Here is a 17,085-nt window from a genome sequence, read left to right as displayed (position 1 = left end):
CCAAAATACTCTGTGAAGCATTTAGGTGGCTCTTGTCTGTTTTTTAAGGCTGGTAACTCTGATGAATTTATCCCATGCAACAGAGAAAACTCTTGGTCTTACTTTGTTTTCTGGGGCAGTCCTGATGAGAGCCAGTTTCATCATAATGTTTTTGACGTGTGACTGCACTTTAGGATACTTTCAAACTTCTTCAGATTTTTCGGATTGACTGACCTTTATTTCTTAAAGTCATTTTATCTTTACTTAATTTAGTAATTCTTGCAATTGGAGTAATGGATTAGAACATTACTCAAATAGAACTATTCACTGTATACCGATTTACCTCTTAACAACTTTACAACTGATGCTCCCAAACACATTTAGAGGCAAGACATTCTTTAAGTAGTTAATTCTGGATGAGTTCAGCACAGCTGTTAACTGAAAGCCATTCCAGGTCCTTCCAGGACATTTTAATATGTGCAAAGTACCGTCTCAGCAAGAGGTTTGAAAACTGTTTGAAGAATCTAACAGATAAAACATATTCTGATTTGTTTAATACTTTTTGTTTGCTAAATAATTCCATGTTTTTCTTTATAGTTAGGATGAATTTAGTATTAACAGTATTATCTACAATGCAGAAATTTTTCAAATAATGATAAAAGCACTGAATTTAAGGTGTGTTTTGAATATTTGAATATAGGGTTATACTTTAAGGTCTCATCTTAATCTAAAATGACCTATAGTCCTAATTACCTTTAATTTCCTGCTTTAAAGTAAAGACTGATTCCAAGCTATCTATTTTTGTCATTAGAATGTTTCCTGAATGTTACAGTTAACATTCTTAGAAAGTTCAATCTGTCAAGTTTTCTAGATATTATTAGAATTCTTATTATTCTTATATATATATTTTTTATTTAACATTTTAAACATTATGGTATGGTTACTGCAACATCACTTGTTTTAATCGATGTTAAGTTTTGAGAATGTTGCTTTTAATGTTTTTATAATGTTAGTATTCATTTAGATGGGAACATTATGTGAGAAACATTCTAATATCATTTTAATGCAAACCATTATAATTTCACATGTTTTTAGAACGTTTCTGGAACATTATGCCTGTAATGTTAAAAGCTAACCTTCCTGGAACCTTTTTAAAAATAATGCAAAACATTTTCAGTAAGTTTTCTGTTAGCTTGGTATAGGCTTGTAGTTATTAAAAAAAAAAAACATGTATTTACCAAGTGGCATAGTGCACACCATCACTGTCCAATGAAAAACATTTGTCTTCAAATGTGCAGTTTCACAGGAGACAGATAAAGCCTTCTTAACTTTCAATTGAAGTCAATGTAAAAGGAGTTTATTTCAGGTAAGGAAAACAAGACCTTATAATAGTTACATCAACTATTAAATCAAATCAGATTTATTGTAACATCAGAGTGGTACAGGTGAGTGAAAAACTTGGGTGCACAATATTTACAACATAGAGTGGAATAAGTAAATAAAATAGAAAATATACAATTAATGTAATATGCAGTACAAAATAACTTGCACTGTAGATGTAATGTAAAATATAACTGAATATATAGTTATTACAATGCCATATACATGTGCAAATAATCTAGATTATACCACAGTTAGTTTCGACTCTGCAATGTGATTGGCTGAGAGGCGTTCTGTGAGTGCCGTTATCAGCCGGTAATGCTCTCCATGTATTACTCCGCCACATACACGTAACCTAGCAGTGATGCAGTGCTTACATGCCAATCAGCGCAGCTACAAACAGAGCAGCAATGGATCTCTTTTAATTCACATTCAGAGTTTTAAAACCAAACAGATCATATATATTTTTTTCGTTCTTGTTAATTTTCAATCTTTCAATAAACAGTGATAATGGATCTGTGGTATAAACGCAATAAAACACTAAAGGTTCGTGCTATAACGTGTAATATTAGCACTGCTGTGCACGACCGCAGCACAGCAGTGCCAATATTATGTATTATGTATTATGCAATAATACAATGCCCTTTTATGTATTATTGCTTACTGTAAGTATGTGTGCGGAAGTGTGGAGATAATTCAGGTGTAACTAGTATTAGTAACTATGAGTAAAGTGCAGGTACCGAGTGAGTTGTGTGGGAAGTACAATGTGCAGAAAGGATAGGTGCAGTGTGAAGTAAAATGCAGGGTGCAGTGAGTTTGTATGTGATGGCAGTGGTGTGGGTTGGGCAGAACACTGTTCTACTGGCTGTTCAGCAGCCTGGTCACCTGGGGGAAGAAGCTATTTCAGAACCGACTGGTTCTGGTCTTCAAGATTCTGAGCCTCCTTCTACTTGGCAGCTGTGAGAACAGGGAGTGGCTTGGATGGGAGGGGTCCTTCATGATCATTCTAGATTTCCTCAGGTGGTGGTTGGTGTATAAATCCAGAAGGTTTGATAGCTGAACCCCAGTGATGTACTGAGCTGTACGCACTACCCTCTGCAGGGATTCTTTCGCTCAAGAGCAGTACAGTTCCCGTACAAGGTGGTGATGCTGCCGGTCAGGTGTAGAAACTCCTGAAGATGATGGGGTTTAGACCCAACCTCCTTAGCCTTTAATAGGAATCCTGTTATGTTAAAAACTCTAACCCGAATCAATCATTTGCTATTCGATTAGAACACACACTCAGATTGGTGCCATAAGTAAGAAAATAAGTGAGAAAATCATGGTACTGTATATAAGCTGGTAAAATGATGTGTGTGCAGTGATGATGTTCTGTTTAAATGGATATATTTTCTTTAGGAATGTAGATTTCCTCTGTTGTGTTTTGTCTCACTGTGAACGTCACACAGGCTAATGGCGGTAGTAAAGGGCAGTGTGATTGAGATAAGGATAAGGACTTGTTTGTGTCCTTGTTTACAGTGTATCTCTAAATCAGATGTGCTGGTATGGCCTACAGTAGCAGGACTGTGGGGGGAATATGGGCGATTCCATCATTGTGTAATGAGGTGTAAAGTCACTTTGTGGAGATTATTAGAGAATCTGGAGCTGAACTGAGATCTGGGTGGAAGTGAATGTTGCAGACAGTCAATAAGAGGCACATAAGTGATCCATGAGGATCCACACCATTGTGTTCAGTTCTGTTCAAGAATTGGAGTACATTACTGTAGTTTGGATATGTAATGCAAATCAGCAATTTTGCGCATAGTTGTCAAATTTCAAATTTGCATCTTATTTGCATAAATGTAATGGCTAACCACTTTGTTTAAGTCTGTTAGGTAGGGTAACACCTGTTGGAAGAATGTTTAGCAGGTTCCTGTAAAGTTAGCCTGCAACCTTACAGAAGTAATGTTTCAGGAATGTCTCAAAACGAGTGATGTAATAATAGTTTGCATTACAACGTTATTAAAACGTTTCTCTCATAACGTTCCCAGCACACACACACACACACACACACACATTCTCTCTCTCTCTTTTTCTCACATGCTGTCTCCCCCTCCCTCTGTCTTTCTCTCACATGCATGGTCTTTCTCTTCATTTCTCTTTCTCATACTCTCTCACTTGCTATCTCTTTGACTTGCTTTTTTGCTCTCTCTCTTTCTTTCTCTCTCTCTCTCTCTCACACACATACACAAACACTTGCAAGCTCTCTCCCTCTCTCAAACGCTCAATTCCTCTACACTGTAAAACATTTCAAGTTGGTTAAACTCAGCAACATAAGTTCCCCTGCTGCCTTAAAAAGCTCAACTTGATAAAAACCTTTGTATCAACTCAAGATGTTAAGTTAAACAAGTTGTTCAAATACTCATTACTTATTGTTTCAACTTGATGCACTTAGTTAAAACAACTTAAGTGTTTAATTGGTCCTTTTTAAAAAATGATCTGTTTAATCAAATAAACTAAAAAATCATCTTTATTTTAACACACTTTCAAGTTAATAAAACTTAAGTAATATTCACATAACTTATCATTTTAAGTTAACCATGGGTATTCTCAACATATTTAATATATTATTATTTAACTGCCAATACTGACAGTATAACGCTAGGGCAGTATAAGAGTAAACTTGGTAAAGAGTCACTCTGTAGCTCAAAGCCAGCATACTGTGATCACTAAGAACACAGAATTAATTTAATATGCTCTTACAGCCTACAACACTGAGGCCTGCCAATCAATACATATATTATAATACTGCACGCCCAGGACAAGGTAGCTTTGGGCAACAGACAACACAAAGATGGTAAGTAAGGGAGAGGCCACACCCAATATGCAGATATATGGTACCAGGAGCCTATAGGAAAGCTGCATGAACCAACACTGTAGAAAGAGCTAACATTTGGTTGAAATCACATTTTTTTATTCGCTCAACAAACATTTTTAAGTTTTACGGTTGAAAACAATTGAGTTGTACTGGCCGGTGAGTTCACTCAACTTAATAATATTAGTTCTCCTTACTAAAACACAGAATTACTTTTTAGAGTGTTGGTGACTCACGCCGCCCTCAAGGAGTCCGGAGAGAGGCGTGTCCCTCCGCAGCTGAAAGTAATCCCCTTTAGTTTTTTTGCTCCTTGTTATTATTAATTGCTATGCGTTGGTTAAAAAGTGTTTAGCCCAATGTCCCCCCGGTTTTAAAGTTGTAAAAAGTACTCCAGTCTGTTCTAACTTGCTGCCTATCACTCTACCTCTCTGCATTTTCAAATCTTCCTACTTTCCTTTTTTTAACCAATAACTTAAAAACGTAAGTTGAATAAACGTGGGAAAATTTGAATAACTCACAGGAAGTTAAGACAATTTGTTATTTTAAGTTATTTTTATTTAAAACAAAGGAACTTCAATATCCTAAAATTGTCATGGCAATTGGAATTGAAAAGAACAATTGAATTCACATAACTTAATGTGGCTGTAATGTTTTAAAGTGTATCTCTTTGACTTGCTTTTTTGCTCTCTCCCTCTCTCTCTCTCTCTCTTACACACACTTGCAAGCTCTCTCTCTTTCTCTCTCAAACGATCGATTGCTCTCTCTCTTTCTTTCTGTCTCACACTCACTTGCTCTTTATTTTTTGCTCTCTCTCTCTTTTACTTTCTCTCTCACACACTCACTTGCTCTTTATTTTTTGCTCTCTCTCTCTCTTACTTTCTCTCTCACACTCTCACTTGCTCTCACTCTTTCACTTGCTTTTGTACTCTTGCTCTTTTTCACTCATTTACTATTTTGCTATCTCTTTCTCTCTTCCTTGCTCTCTCTCTCTCACTCACTCACTTACTCCATCTCTCACACACACACACTTGTAAGCTCCTTCTCTGTTTTATTTGCTGTTTTGCTTTCACTTTCTTTTACTTTCTCTGTCTCACACACTTGCTTTTCTTTTTTTGCTCTCTCTCTCACACACACACACACACACACACACACACAAACACACTTGCAAGCTCTCTCTTTCTTTCTTTCTTTCTCTCTCACACACTTGCTCTCTTGCTGTGGCAAATTACCCAGCAGTAGGGTGAAAGATGCACTAAACATATCCCACTAGGGCCACTGCATCTTCTGAGCCTTGGCCATAACTGCTTCCAGTGAATATATAAGCAGGTTTAAAGTCAATAAAACATAGAAAAAGCTGTTGGAGAAACATATATAGACTTTTATTGAACCAAAGTGCTTCTCCTATGGCATTGCTTTAACTGTTCATCCTGTATCATTCTGTATCTAGTCAACTTTCCAGTATAAAACAGTGTTGACTGCTAAAATTGAACACTCACAGTGTTGATTAAACACTAATCGTGTGACTGTTTACTACACAGCACCATACAGAAGGCCTACTAAAAATAAGTTCACTTATTTGACCAAAAAACACCATTTGAGCTGCACACATACAAATTTGTCCTCAACTTGCAGCAAAAACACACTCTAGTAAGCACACACTTTAGTCACGTCCTGCCAGGTCAGGGGTCATCCAGCAATCTTCTGGTCACAGCTGCCTCTAGCCAAAATGCTTCTGAACACTATAAAGCACAATCACACTTGAAAGGCATAAATGTACATATATACATTTACCAAACCACAGATAATACACGGTACGTGCTACTATAGTATATGCATTCATATAAGAATGCCACCCAGAAACCTTACAGCATTATGTGTTTGCATGGTATTGTAAATGCACTGAAACTGTAGGTTTATGAAACTGTAGTCTTGTTTGTCCCCCCCCTTATCCTTCTCTATTTCATCCTTCTTGTCTGTGTTCCTTTTGCTGGCACATGTAGAAAGACTCTGGAAAAAAAAAATGTATTAAAACATTGAGAAATGTCTAAGTGTGCTGCAAATATACTAACAGATTTATGTACTAACTTAAAATATATTAAAAGTACATTAATATTATGCTTTCTTCAAATGTTTGAAAGTACACTTTGATTATACTTTTTAACAAAAAAATATAGTGTATTTAAAAAAAACTATGAAGTACACGTTTGTTTAATGTAATTCAATATACTTATAAAATACTTATTTCAAAATATACGTTTGTACATTTTTAGCAAAGTGTGTTAAAACCACTGTTACAGTAGTAACAGCAGTAAGTACAAGGTATCATGTAACTTTTTAGAAAGTAACTTTTATTAGTTAAAATTAGTTTGTAACACACTTAAATTTGTAGTACAGTATATTAAAATATATTTTTATATCCAACAAAGTATACTAAAAGTGTGCTTCTTACAAAAGACAGGAACAAGACGCATATGTGTTCTCTAATGTAAATAAATCACTTTTAGGACATTTCTAATATCCTGGTGTATAATAGTAATACAGTTTTAATACTCATTAAATGTATTATAATTTTACTGTAAGCATATTTAAAATATAGGGTTACATACATGATGTAGTATGTTTAAATATTACTTAAGTGTTTTTAAAATAGTTCCATTTTAGTAAAGTTAAGTACACGTAGCACAATTTAAGTAAGACATTTGTACTATTTTATACAATTAAAGTACAACAAGTACAAAAAAACTTCCATTTTAGCACTCTTTAAATATACTGATTAATAATGTGGCTACAAAAACACTTTAGTGCACTATAGCATAATAATACTTAGTATACTTTAATCTACTTTTTTCACTATGGGAGACACTGCTTTTGATCTCTCTTTATTCTTTATCTCTTACTGTTATATTTGACTAATTTTTTTACTTTAACATCTCATTGTTCATGTTTCTGTGTGTGTGTGTGTGTGTGTGTGAGAATGTGTGAAAACACATTAAACATAACAATCTGCACACCTTACTGCTTAAAATGTACCAAACTTAGACCATGAGATCCAGTTAAAGTAAATGCTGTGTGTTTTTTATTTATTGCCAAAAATAGGAACTATGCTCTAAAATACGCAGAAAAGATTAATTCTTATACAAGATTTGTTCACTTATTCATAGTATGAAGCCAACCAAAGAAATCTTGGAAATTGGGAGCATGCTTATGGACAGACAAATCCAAAATAGAACTGTTCTGTTAATAAAAAAACATAAGTAATCGAACATAAGTTACTTATCCCAACCGTGAAGTATGGGGTTGGGAGTATCACATTTGGGGACTGCTGTGCTGTCTTGGGGCTAGGACAGCTTCTCATTATTAACAAGATCTGTACTTTCTGGATTGGATTGGATGTCCATGCCTTCAGGACTTTAAACTGTCATCCAGATAAAGCAATATGCAAGAAAATACTAACCTGAAAAAATACTAGATACAAATCAGAAGTGCCACTATTTGGATGCTTAAATGCTCTAAATGCTTGGATGCTCTTGTTGCTTGTCGCATGGGATTAGCTTTATTTGTATTTTGATACTCTAACTCATTTCCTTTGGGAGGCAGTGATTTGTAGATGCGATTTGGCGACAAACAAAATCAACACAGTGACGAATCAATTAATATCAAACATTTTTAAATTATGTTTGTAAACGGGATATTTAATTTTGAATAGAGAGTTTAATATTCCGTTTTTGTGTTTTAGCTATCTGTTAATCTGTTTTTGCTTTCATTTTTTTCACAGTTAAGCTTCTCTCAGTCTTGCTTTCAATGTGAGAACTTTCTCGCATTCAGAGTTTTTACCCGTGACGTATGGCTCATGAAAAATGGTGAACCCTCACAGTACAGAGCTTCATGGACCAGTTAGCAGAACTATAGATCACAGGTGAGCCACAGTGTTTCTGAGCGGCTCTGTGTCCCCGGGTAGACCCGGTTTCGGTTAGTAAGCGGTAGAGGCGTTGCCTGGGTATGTAAAGATCGGGGCTCAGCCCAGTTAATTAACACTAAAACGTGTAGTTTATTAGCTGATCAGTTGGTGAAAAACATACAATTTTAGGGCAGAGACCAGGGTTAAGAAACTTATTTAAACTAAATATAGTACTAAATTCTGGCTATCCACAACATCCAACTTCTTAGCTAACTGGTTAGCTAAATTAATTTATTTAATTAAATTAATACATAAATTATTATAGCTTACAGTGCAATCCTAAATTAATAAAAAAAACAATTTAAAAATGAAATAGTTATTGGCTGATCAGGTACATCAGGGCAGTGTTGGGAAGGTTACTTTTAAAATGTAATCCCTTACAGATTACTGATTACATCACTCAAAATGTAATTTGTAACGTAATCAGTTACATTACTTCAAGTGAGTAACGTAATCTGATTACTTTGGATTACTTACAATATTGTCGTTTTTTTAAGCCTGAATGAATGTAGCAACCACATCTTGCATATTATTGTTTTATTTTTCCTTCCAGTTAATAGATAGACAAATAAAACAGCCTTTTCAATCACCCTATAAAAATACTTATGAAACCATTTAATCAAACAATTTTATAACACACTTATATTTTTAACACAGGTGGATTTTTTGCCAGGATTATCTAGGGGTGTAAATCACAAGATTCATTACGATACGATACAATACGATTATTTTAGTCAGCGATACGATAATGTACGATACCTCAAATTATGTCTTTATACGATACAGTTCGGTCCAATAGGATTTAATGCGATTACAATCTGTTCCTTTTCTAAGAACTCACAAATGCAAACAAAATATAATTTGAATGTTTTATTATTAAATGTCAAATGCAGTGTAATCATAAACAGTAAACAATAATTCACTTCAACACTTTAATTTCCATTATTTAAGTTCCATTTGAGAACATCAAATGCAGAAGAAAATGTAAAAAAAAAAAGCGCCTGTTATATTTAGAGTTTACAATGTGTGTATGGATGTTGGTGATGAATAGTCAATCATTCTCTACATTTCCTGATTCAGTAGGGTCTTGACAAACAAATTACAAAATTTGTAATTTATATCACAAAGCATTGAAGAGTTACACTGCATTATATTAGGTGTCCACCAGGCGTCTCCAAAGTGTTCAAAACCTCTCCAGTAAATCTGTCTTTATACAGCCAGAGTTTGTAATTTTTTTGTTTGTTTGTGATAAAATAAATGAATGTAAGTCTATTTCAGAGTAATATTAATACTTTTTGATGAAATGACAAACAAAATCACACGTATGCGCGCTGTGGGCGCACTTATGTTTAGCAGAGGGAATTTGGTGACAGCGGTTAGGCATGCCCCTCCCCCAGCCATTAGGAGACCAATCAGGGCAAATTACGTACCAATGTTTTCGTCTAAGGGTGGACTATTGGTTGAAATAGGTGTCAATCACTTTTGTGACGCTGGAGAAAGGCTATGACCTGATTTGATTGGATTGGATTGATCCAGCGCTCACGTTATTGGTTCAAAAGACGATCACTCAAGAAAAATAGTGGTTTGTGGACCGCTGAAAATAAACGCATGTTTGTGAGGAGAAGTGAGCAGGCGAATAAAGGACTTTATGGATATTTTATCTGCGGTTCAGTGCTGTATTGTGGATGCTGTGATAGTAAGTGAATTTTCTATAATGTAATATGATGTTATTTTATATACTAATAATATTTTATAAGGCTATTTTGTTGGGGAGGCGTGTTCCCCATGTAAACAATGTGAAAAAACAGGCTGTTTTCAGTTGGCGATTTCTGGCGACTGGTTTCATGTAGATGGTTGTAAATTTGCATGCAGGTAGTTAAAGTAGTACTAAAGAATATGAGTCAGTTATTTGGTCGGTGTGTTTAGAATATTTGACGCTTATAAGCATTCAACTTTACATAGTCAGAACGGGCCCGCCGACGGGCTAGGGGGCGCTTCTGCAGTGAAAACATTCTGAGCAGGAGGTTGTGAATCACAGAATATTCTGATGTCGTGATTTATGTGAATGTGTTTGCGTTTTGTCAGTGTTGGATTGGAAGACCAAAAATAGAAAAGTACCGCAATGTAATCCATTTATTTTAGCAGAGTAACTGTAATCTGATTACCATTTACTGAAGCAGTAACTGTAACGGATTACAGTTACTCATAATTTGTAATCTGATTACGTAACGCCGTTACATGTAATCCGTTACTTCCCAACACTGATCAGGGCAAGTTAAACATACATACATATATGTATATATGTATATATATATGTATATATATATATATATATATATATATATATATTTTTTTTTTTTCCCCTTAAACCATGACTGTCTATCTAAGCTAGCTAATTCTACCCTAATACCCCACCGTGCTCCAAAAAAGCAGCAAGCTGATTGCCTGTTTCTCCTGAAAGGCTGAATCTTATCCTTGAACTAGCTGAGCTGAGAAACGATTCGGGCCTACAGGAAAATTATTTGGGGCTAAAGCCCCGGAAGCCCAGGCCAGGCAATGCCTCTGGTAAGCGGTCCGTGTGAAAAAACCACCAAAACAGAACTCCTCTCTATGCTCAGAAACGCTTGGCAAACCCGCAGTGGAAAAGCAGCTTCAAGTTTCTGGGCTGTAATAGAACTTATTTAGGTTTCATTGTTATTATAAAATTATGGAAGCTGACTGTGAATAAAAATACTGAAAGCAAAAACTGATTTCTTTTGAAGGCAAAACACAAACCGGACAATTAAACTCTCTGTTCAATATTAAATATTCTGTTTGCACACAGGATTTTTAAATTCTTTATATCAATAATAGTCCTATTGTTTTCTAAACATTTCTAAATGTTTTGGTTATGGATTATATTGTTGGTGCCCAAAACATTTGACCCTTTTTTGACGCCATAATGCCACATCTTTAATTGGGGTTAAAAAGGAGTGTACACAAATTTGCAGATTTTATCAGTCACAATATCAGCAAAAAACCTGATTAATCAGTTTTTTTCCAGGAGTCTGGAAAAGACAGTTTAAAAACATTTAAAAAATGAATATTATGGCTGTTATTTTGTGTATAAACCCATATATATTAGTCTAGATGGAAACAGGGGTCCACGAGCACATAGTGGATTTCCCCCCCCCCCACCTGTTTTTTTTTTATCTTTGAAGTGTCTATTTTAAGATTCTGACAAACATGATGAAATAATGTCCCATGACATTTATTTTTAACCCTTTAATGCATCTATGCCAATTTCGAACCGGAAAAAAATGATGAAGAGATTGGTATAGCTCCTTGAGTTAACAACCTATACAGACAAATGAGCACAATTTTCCATACAAATCTCAGCCAAGGAATTCAATAGAATGGTTATTTTGAAGTTTTTGACACATTTTGACTTAATTCTGGGACAAAAATATCAAAAATTAAAATTAATGAAAATCCTCTAAGTGTCTGCTTTGAGATTCTGACAGGTAACAGGACAAAAAATGTCCTGTGGGGCTTATTTTTAACCCTTTACTACACCTTTTTCCAAATCTGAACCTAAAAAGGATGAAGAAATTGGCATAGCTCCTTCAGTTAAAAATCCTATACAGACAAATGAGCACACTTTTCCATACAATTATGCGCCAAGAAATTCAACAGAATGGTTATTTTTAAGTTTTTGACACATTTTGACTCAATTCTGGGACAAAAAGATAAAAAATGAGCAGAAAATGTTAAGGTCGCCTGTAGGTTTTCACATTATACATTATACTTTATATAAGTCTACTTTTAGATCCTGACAGGTACCAGGATGAAAAATGTACAAGTTCCATCCATGTAGACACAGAAAGAAGATCCATATTAGAAAAGTGACCACATGGTCAGTCCACTGTCCTACAGTAGACCTTCAAGGGTTTGGTGACTCAGGCTCAGCAGTGTATGTTAGAGATTTATTGTACAATATCAGCAGAAATCCTGCGGTTGCATCACCCTCATTATTCCAACTCTGTACAATAGCAGACCAGTGCAGTTCTGAACTTTAACACTAGATGTCAGTATTGTATTGTAAGAAATTGACCAGAAAACCAGCATTGAGAGATAAATCCATTCACTGTGATTTTCAATAACAATGTTTCAGTGATTTATTTGTATGACTGCTTATTAAATATGCATTAATAAAATGTTTGGTAACACTTTACTTGGATGGTCCATTGTTGATGCCTCATAGATGCTCAAGTTACAATAAAATATGTGTTTAAAAAATGCAATTGATTAACTATAAACCTATACCCTAACCCTATAAGAGTTCAGCTCAGTGCTGCATTCAGATTGTTGGTGTAGAACACAATGCATCCTGGGATGCCCTATGAAAACAGCTGCCACCTGTATGTATTACAGTAGTATTTGGTGGTTATATTTAATATGTTTCCCAGCAATTTGCTTCTTTGTACTGAGATTAAAGCCCAGGCAAAAACACATAAATCTAACGCATGAAGAAGCTTTGTAAATTCTATCCAGTAAATTAGACTGTAATACACGGTAAAGAATAACGTAGCATTGACTTAAATAAATATTACCTTAATTAACTAAAAGGCAATCATTTCTAAGTATGTTACACAAAAGTTACATCTTTCTTATTGGCCTCTAACATACTTTATTTGCATAATAGGTGTGTCCTCCCACCTCCCACCTCATTCACCATCAGATTGTGTAGATCTTGCCTGGCAGGTATTTAGTTTTTCCATTTTATATAGTTGTTCACTGTCTGGTCATAGTGTTGAGCCATTGGTGTTGAGCCGAAGACCTTATTAACATAATGCTGGGCTGTCACAGTGCTTGTAATGAAGACCAAGTGTGATCTTGCATTGTAAAAAATTGCTACCCTGGGTACAATTGTCTTTTGATAAATGGTACATATTATATACCTCTCAGTATACGTGTGCTGTATGCAGTTGTGCTGGAGCTCTTTTTATAATTCATATTCATCAGCTGTGATGTATACGCTGCATCTCTCTCTGATGGTAAATAAAATATTATGGTCTGGAGCTGCAGCTGATGGGCAGCACTCTCTCTCTCTCTCTCTGCAGTCTGGGAAGGTGAGTTCATGGTGTTGACATGTGCGTCAGTGCACATGCTGCATCTGACCACAGGCAACGGGGAAGAGAGAGCGCCACATGTGACTGAGCGCAAACACACACACACACACACACACACACACACACACACACACACACACACACACACACACACAACAGAAAGTGATAAAATCATAGTGTTAGCTCTGGTGTCACACTTGGCACTCCACAGAATGAGCAGTGCGTATGTGCCAGTTGTGACATCTATCTATCTATCTATCTATCTATCTATCTATCTATCTATCTATCTATCTATCTATCTATCTATCTATCTATCTATCTATCTATCTATTTAATTTACTTTCTCCTTCCCCTCTCTTTCTCTCACTTTTTCTCTCTGTTCTTTCTTCACTCTTTATCCTACCACTTTACTCTTACAAGTATCTATCTATCTATCTATCTATCTATCTATCTATCTATCTATCTATCTATCTATCTATCTATCTATCTATCTATCTAATTTACTTTCTCCTTCCCCCTCTCTCTCTTTTTCTCTCTGTCCTTCCTTCACTCTTTATCCTACCACTTTACTCTTACATCTATCTATCTATCTATCTATCTATCTATCTATCTATCTATCTATCTATCTATCTATCTATCTATCTATCCCCTTAAAATCTTTCTCTTATTTACTCTCTCCTTCCCCCTCTCTGTCTCTCTTCCACTCTCCCTCCTTTCTTCACTGACTCTTATCTCTAGCTCTCTTCCCTCTCTAATTCCTTCTTTCTATTTCTGTCTCTCTTTTTCTCTCTCTTCTCTCTGTCTTTCCTTCACTCTATATCTTACTGCGATTTCTCTCCCTACTCGAATTCATTCTTTCTAGTTCTGTCTCCATCTCTCTTCTTCTCTCTGCACCTCTTACTCTATTACTATTTTTTCTCTCTGTCACTCACTTTCTTTCTCCCTATTGCCTTGAAACTTCACTCTCTCTAATTGTCATTTACTCTTTCTTTCTCATTTACTCTCTCCTTCCCCCTCTCTGTCTCTCTCTCTTTTCACTCTCCCTTTCTCCTTTATCTGTCTCTCCTATTTCTATCTCTCAATCACAATTTTCTCCTCTCTGTCTTTCACTTTCTCCCCCCTCTGTGCCCATTTCTCCCACCCTGCATCTCTTTTCCCCCTCTTTTTCTACCCCTCTCTCTCTTTCTTTCTATCTCTTCTTTACCCTTCACTCTTTCTCTCTATCTCCCTATCTCTCTCTGTCCACTGTACCTCTGTCTATCTCTTCTATACTGTCTCATTTCCTCTCTCCCTCTCTATAGGTCTCCTTCACGCTCTTTGTTTATCTCTCTCCTTTACTCTGTCCCTTAGTCTCATTCTGTCCTTCACTGCCCATCTCTCATTCATGCTATCTCTCTCTCAGACTCTCCTTTTCTCTCTGCCCCTCACTCACTATCTTTCCTTTACTCCATCAACCTTCACTTTCTCTCTTTTTCTCCCTCTATTGCTTTCTCACTCACACTTTCTTCTCCTCTTCTTATCTCACTCTCTCTGCTTTGCTCTGTCACTCAGTCTCTGTCTTTCCCTATCTCTGTCTATTCACCATTTCTCTTCCCTTTCTATCTTTTTTTTCACTCTCTCTGTGTCTCACTTATTTACTATTTATTCCTTCATTCCATCTTTCTCTGTCTCTCCTCCTCTCTACCTCTTCTCCATTGTCCCATCCCTCTCTCCCATCCCATTTTCCTCTCTCATACTGACTTCTCTGTCACACACACACACACACACACACACACACACACACACACACACACACACACACACAAACACAAAATCACTTTACTGACCTCCACATACTGACTTCTCTGTCCTTTCTGTCTGTGTGCAAAAATATTCAAATATTCAAAATACAAACTTAACAGGAGGAAACAGTGGAAGTCAATGTAAACATAATTAATAAAAACAAATCACTTCCATTTCTCCCCATCTCCACCTATCCTTCACTCTGTCCCTCATTCTCTATCTGTCGTTCACTCTATCCCTCACTCTCTATCTCTCCTTTACGTTGTCCCTCAGTCTCCATCACTCTCTCTTGTCTACCTCTCTCTCTTTTCCTCTCTCTGTCTTCTTTACTGTCTCTTCCCTTTCTATCTTTCTATCTCCCTTTCCATCTCTCTTTCTCACTTACTTCCTTCTCTATCTCTCATTTACTGCCTCTTTATTTCTTTTTTCCTTCTCCATCTCTGTCCTACTCTCTCTTTCATTTACTTTCTCTATTTGTCTCTCTCATAATGACTTCTTTTGCTTGCCCTCTCTTCTTCTTTAGCACCCTTTCTTATTCACTTGCGCTCTCTCTTGCTCTGTCCTTTCTGTTTTCTCTTACTACTTTTGTCTCTCTCCCAAATCTCTTTCCCTCCTTATTTCTCTCTCTCTTTTTTCAGGCTTTCATAAAAAATGTCATTAATTTCCCCATCTCTCCTTAAATCTGTCTATCTCTACCTCCCTCTTTTACTTTGTCCTTTTGCAAGGCGTTCTTGGGTTCAATAGTTTGTATCTTAAAAATACAAAAACTTTGGAGCATTTCTATTGGTCCATTCATCTTAAACTGACACATTGTAAAGAGTAAGTACAGATTATATATCAAAAAGTAAAACAACCTAGAGATATACTGAGATATCTGTTTGCAAAAGCAACAACTGGGGTTGCATCCCAAAGTCATAAATCAATAATAACACATTTGCCACAATTTTCTTCTTCTTTACCCCAGCTGTGGCTAATCAGTTAAGCCTCATCCACACCTTCAGTGTCCCACTGGAGCTCTGAGGCTAATGTAGCTCACAAATAATGTAATCCCACCACACAGCATCGTGCCAACAGTTCAAGACACATTATATTCTGAATGTCCATATGTTTAAATATGCTCAAAAACACTTGAACTTTTCCAATAAAAAAGTGACTTCATTTTCTAACATGGCTGTAATGTGTGCTGATGGATTTTACATCACAAATGCAATTAATTAAAAATAGGCTGTTGTTGGATTTTTGTAATTGTAACAATAGAGATACACTTGCTGTTAACCACGCATATCCTGCATCTGTTCATTCAGCATTCATCAGTAACATGTAGCACAGAGGCAAGTGTGAACAGTTACGTTCACAAATGGCCAAACAGCAAGTATATCTCTTTAGAGCTTTAGAGATTTAATCATCAGGTCTCGCCGCTGGCTGGCTAAGCACAGCTGAGTAAACAAAACTGTAATTCTTAAAAATAAAAACATTTTTTTTAAGTCAACCAAGCACTGAATGTTAATCTAAACAGATTTCTCTCCTGACAACTGTTTATTTGGGTGAGTAAAGGACTCCCGTTTATTTACAGTAAGCCAGGACGATATTACCTAGCGGTTTGTCCCACGTAGCTTGTTTTAACAAGCTAAACATGCAAAAGTGCTAATGCTGCTTCAGCAGTGCTAGCCAGGGTTAGCAGCAAGCTACAGGCCAATAACACATACCTGTGAATAGCTAAAGCTGGAGGGGTATGGAGAACTAAACTGAAACTCTTTTATAACACTGCACTTCAATGGAGTGGCTTTACTGCTTCTTACAACCTGACTGGTAAAATTAATAAATAAAACATAAGGCGCACCGGATTATATAGATATGTAGATACATAGATAGATAGTTCCTTTTGGGAGGGTTCCCTCAGGGTAATTAGGATTCCAGTAGAATCATAACAGGGTACACGAAATGCACACAAGAAATACACACAAGTAACAGAGGGAAATAAATAAATAAAATACAATTTACAAGTATCCAATTATTGAATT

Source organism: Astyanax mexicanus, chromosome 10 (genome assembly GCF_023375975.1).
Source record: "Astyanax mexicanus isolate ESR-SI-001 chromosome 10, AstMex3_surface, whole genome shotgun sequence".
NCBI classification, from domain to species: Eukaryota; Metazoa; Chordata; class Actinopteri; order Characiformes; family Acestrorhamphidae; genus Astyanax; species Astyanax mexicanus.
The sequence above is the reverse complement of the archived record's forward strand: the minus strand, read 5'-3'. Positions refer to the sequence as shown.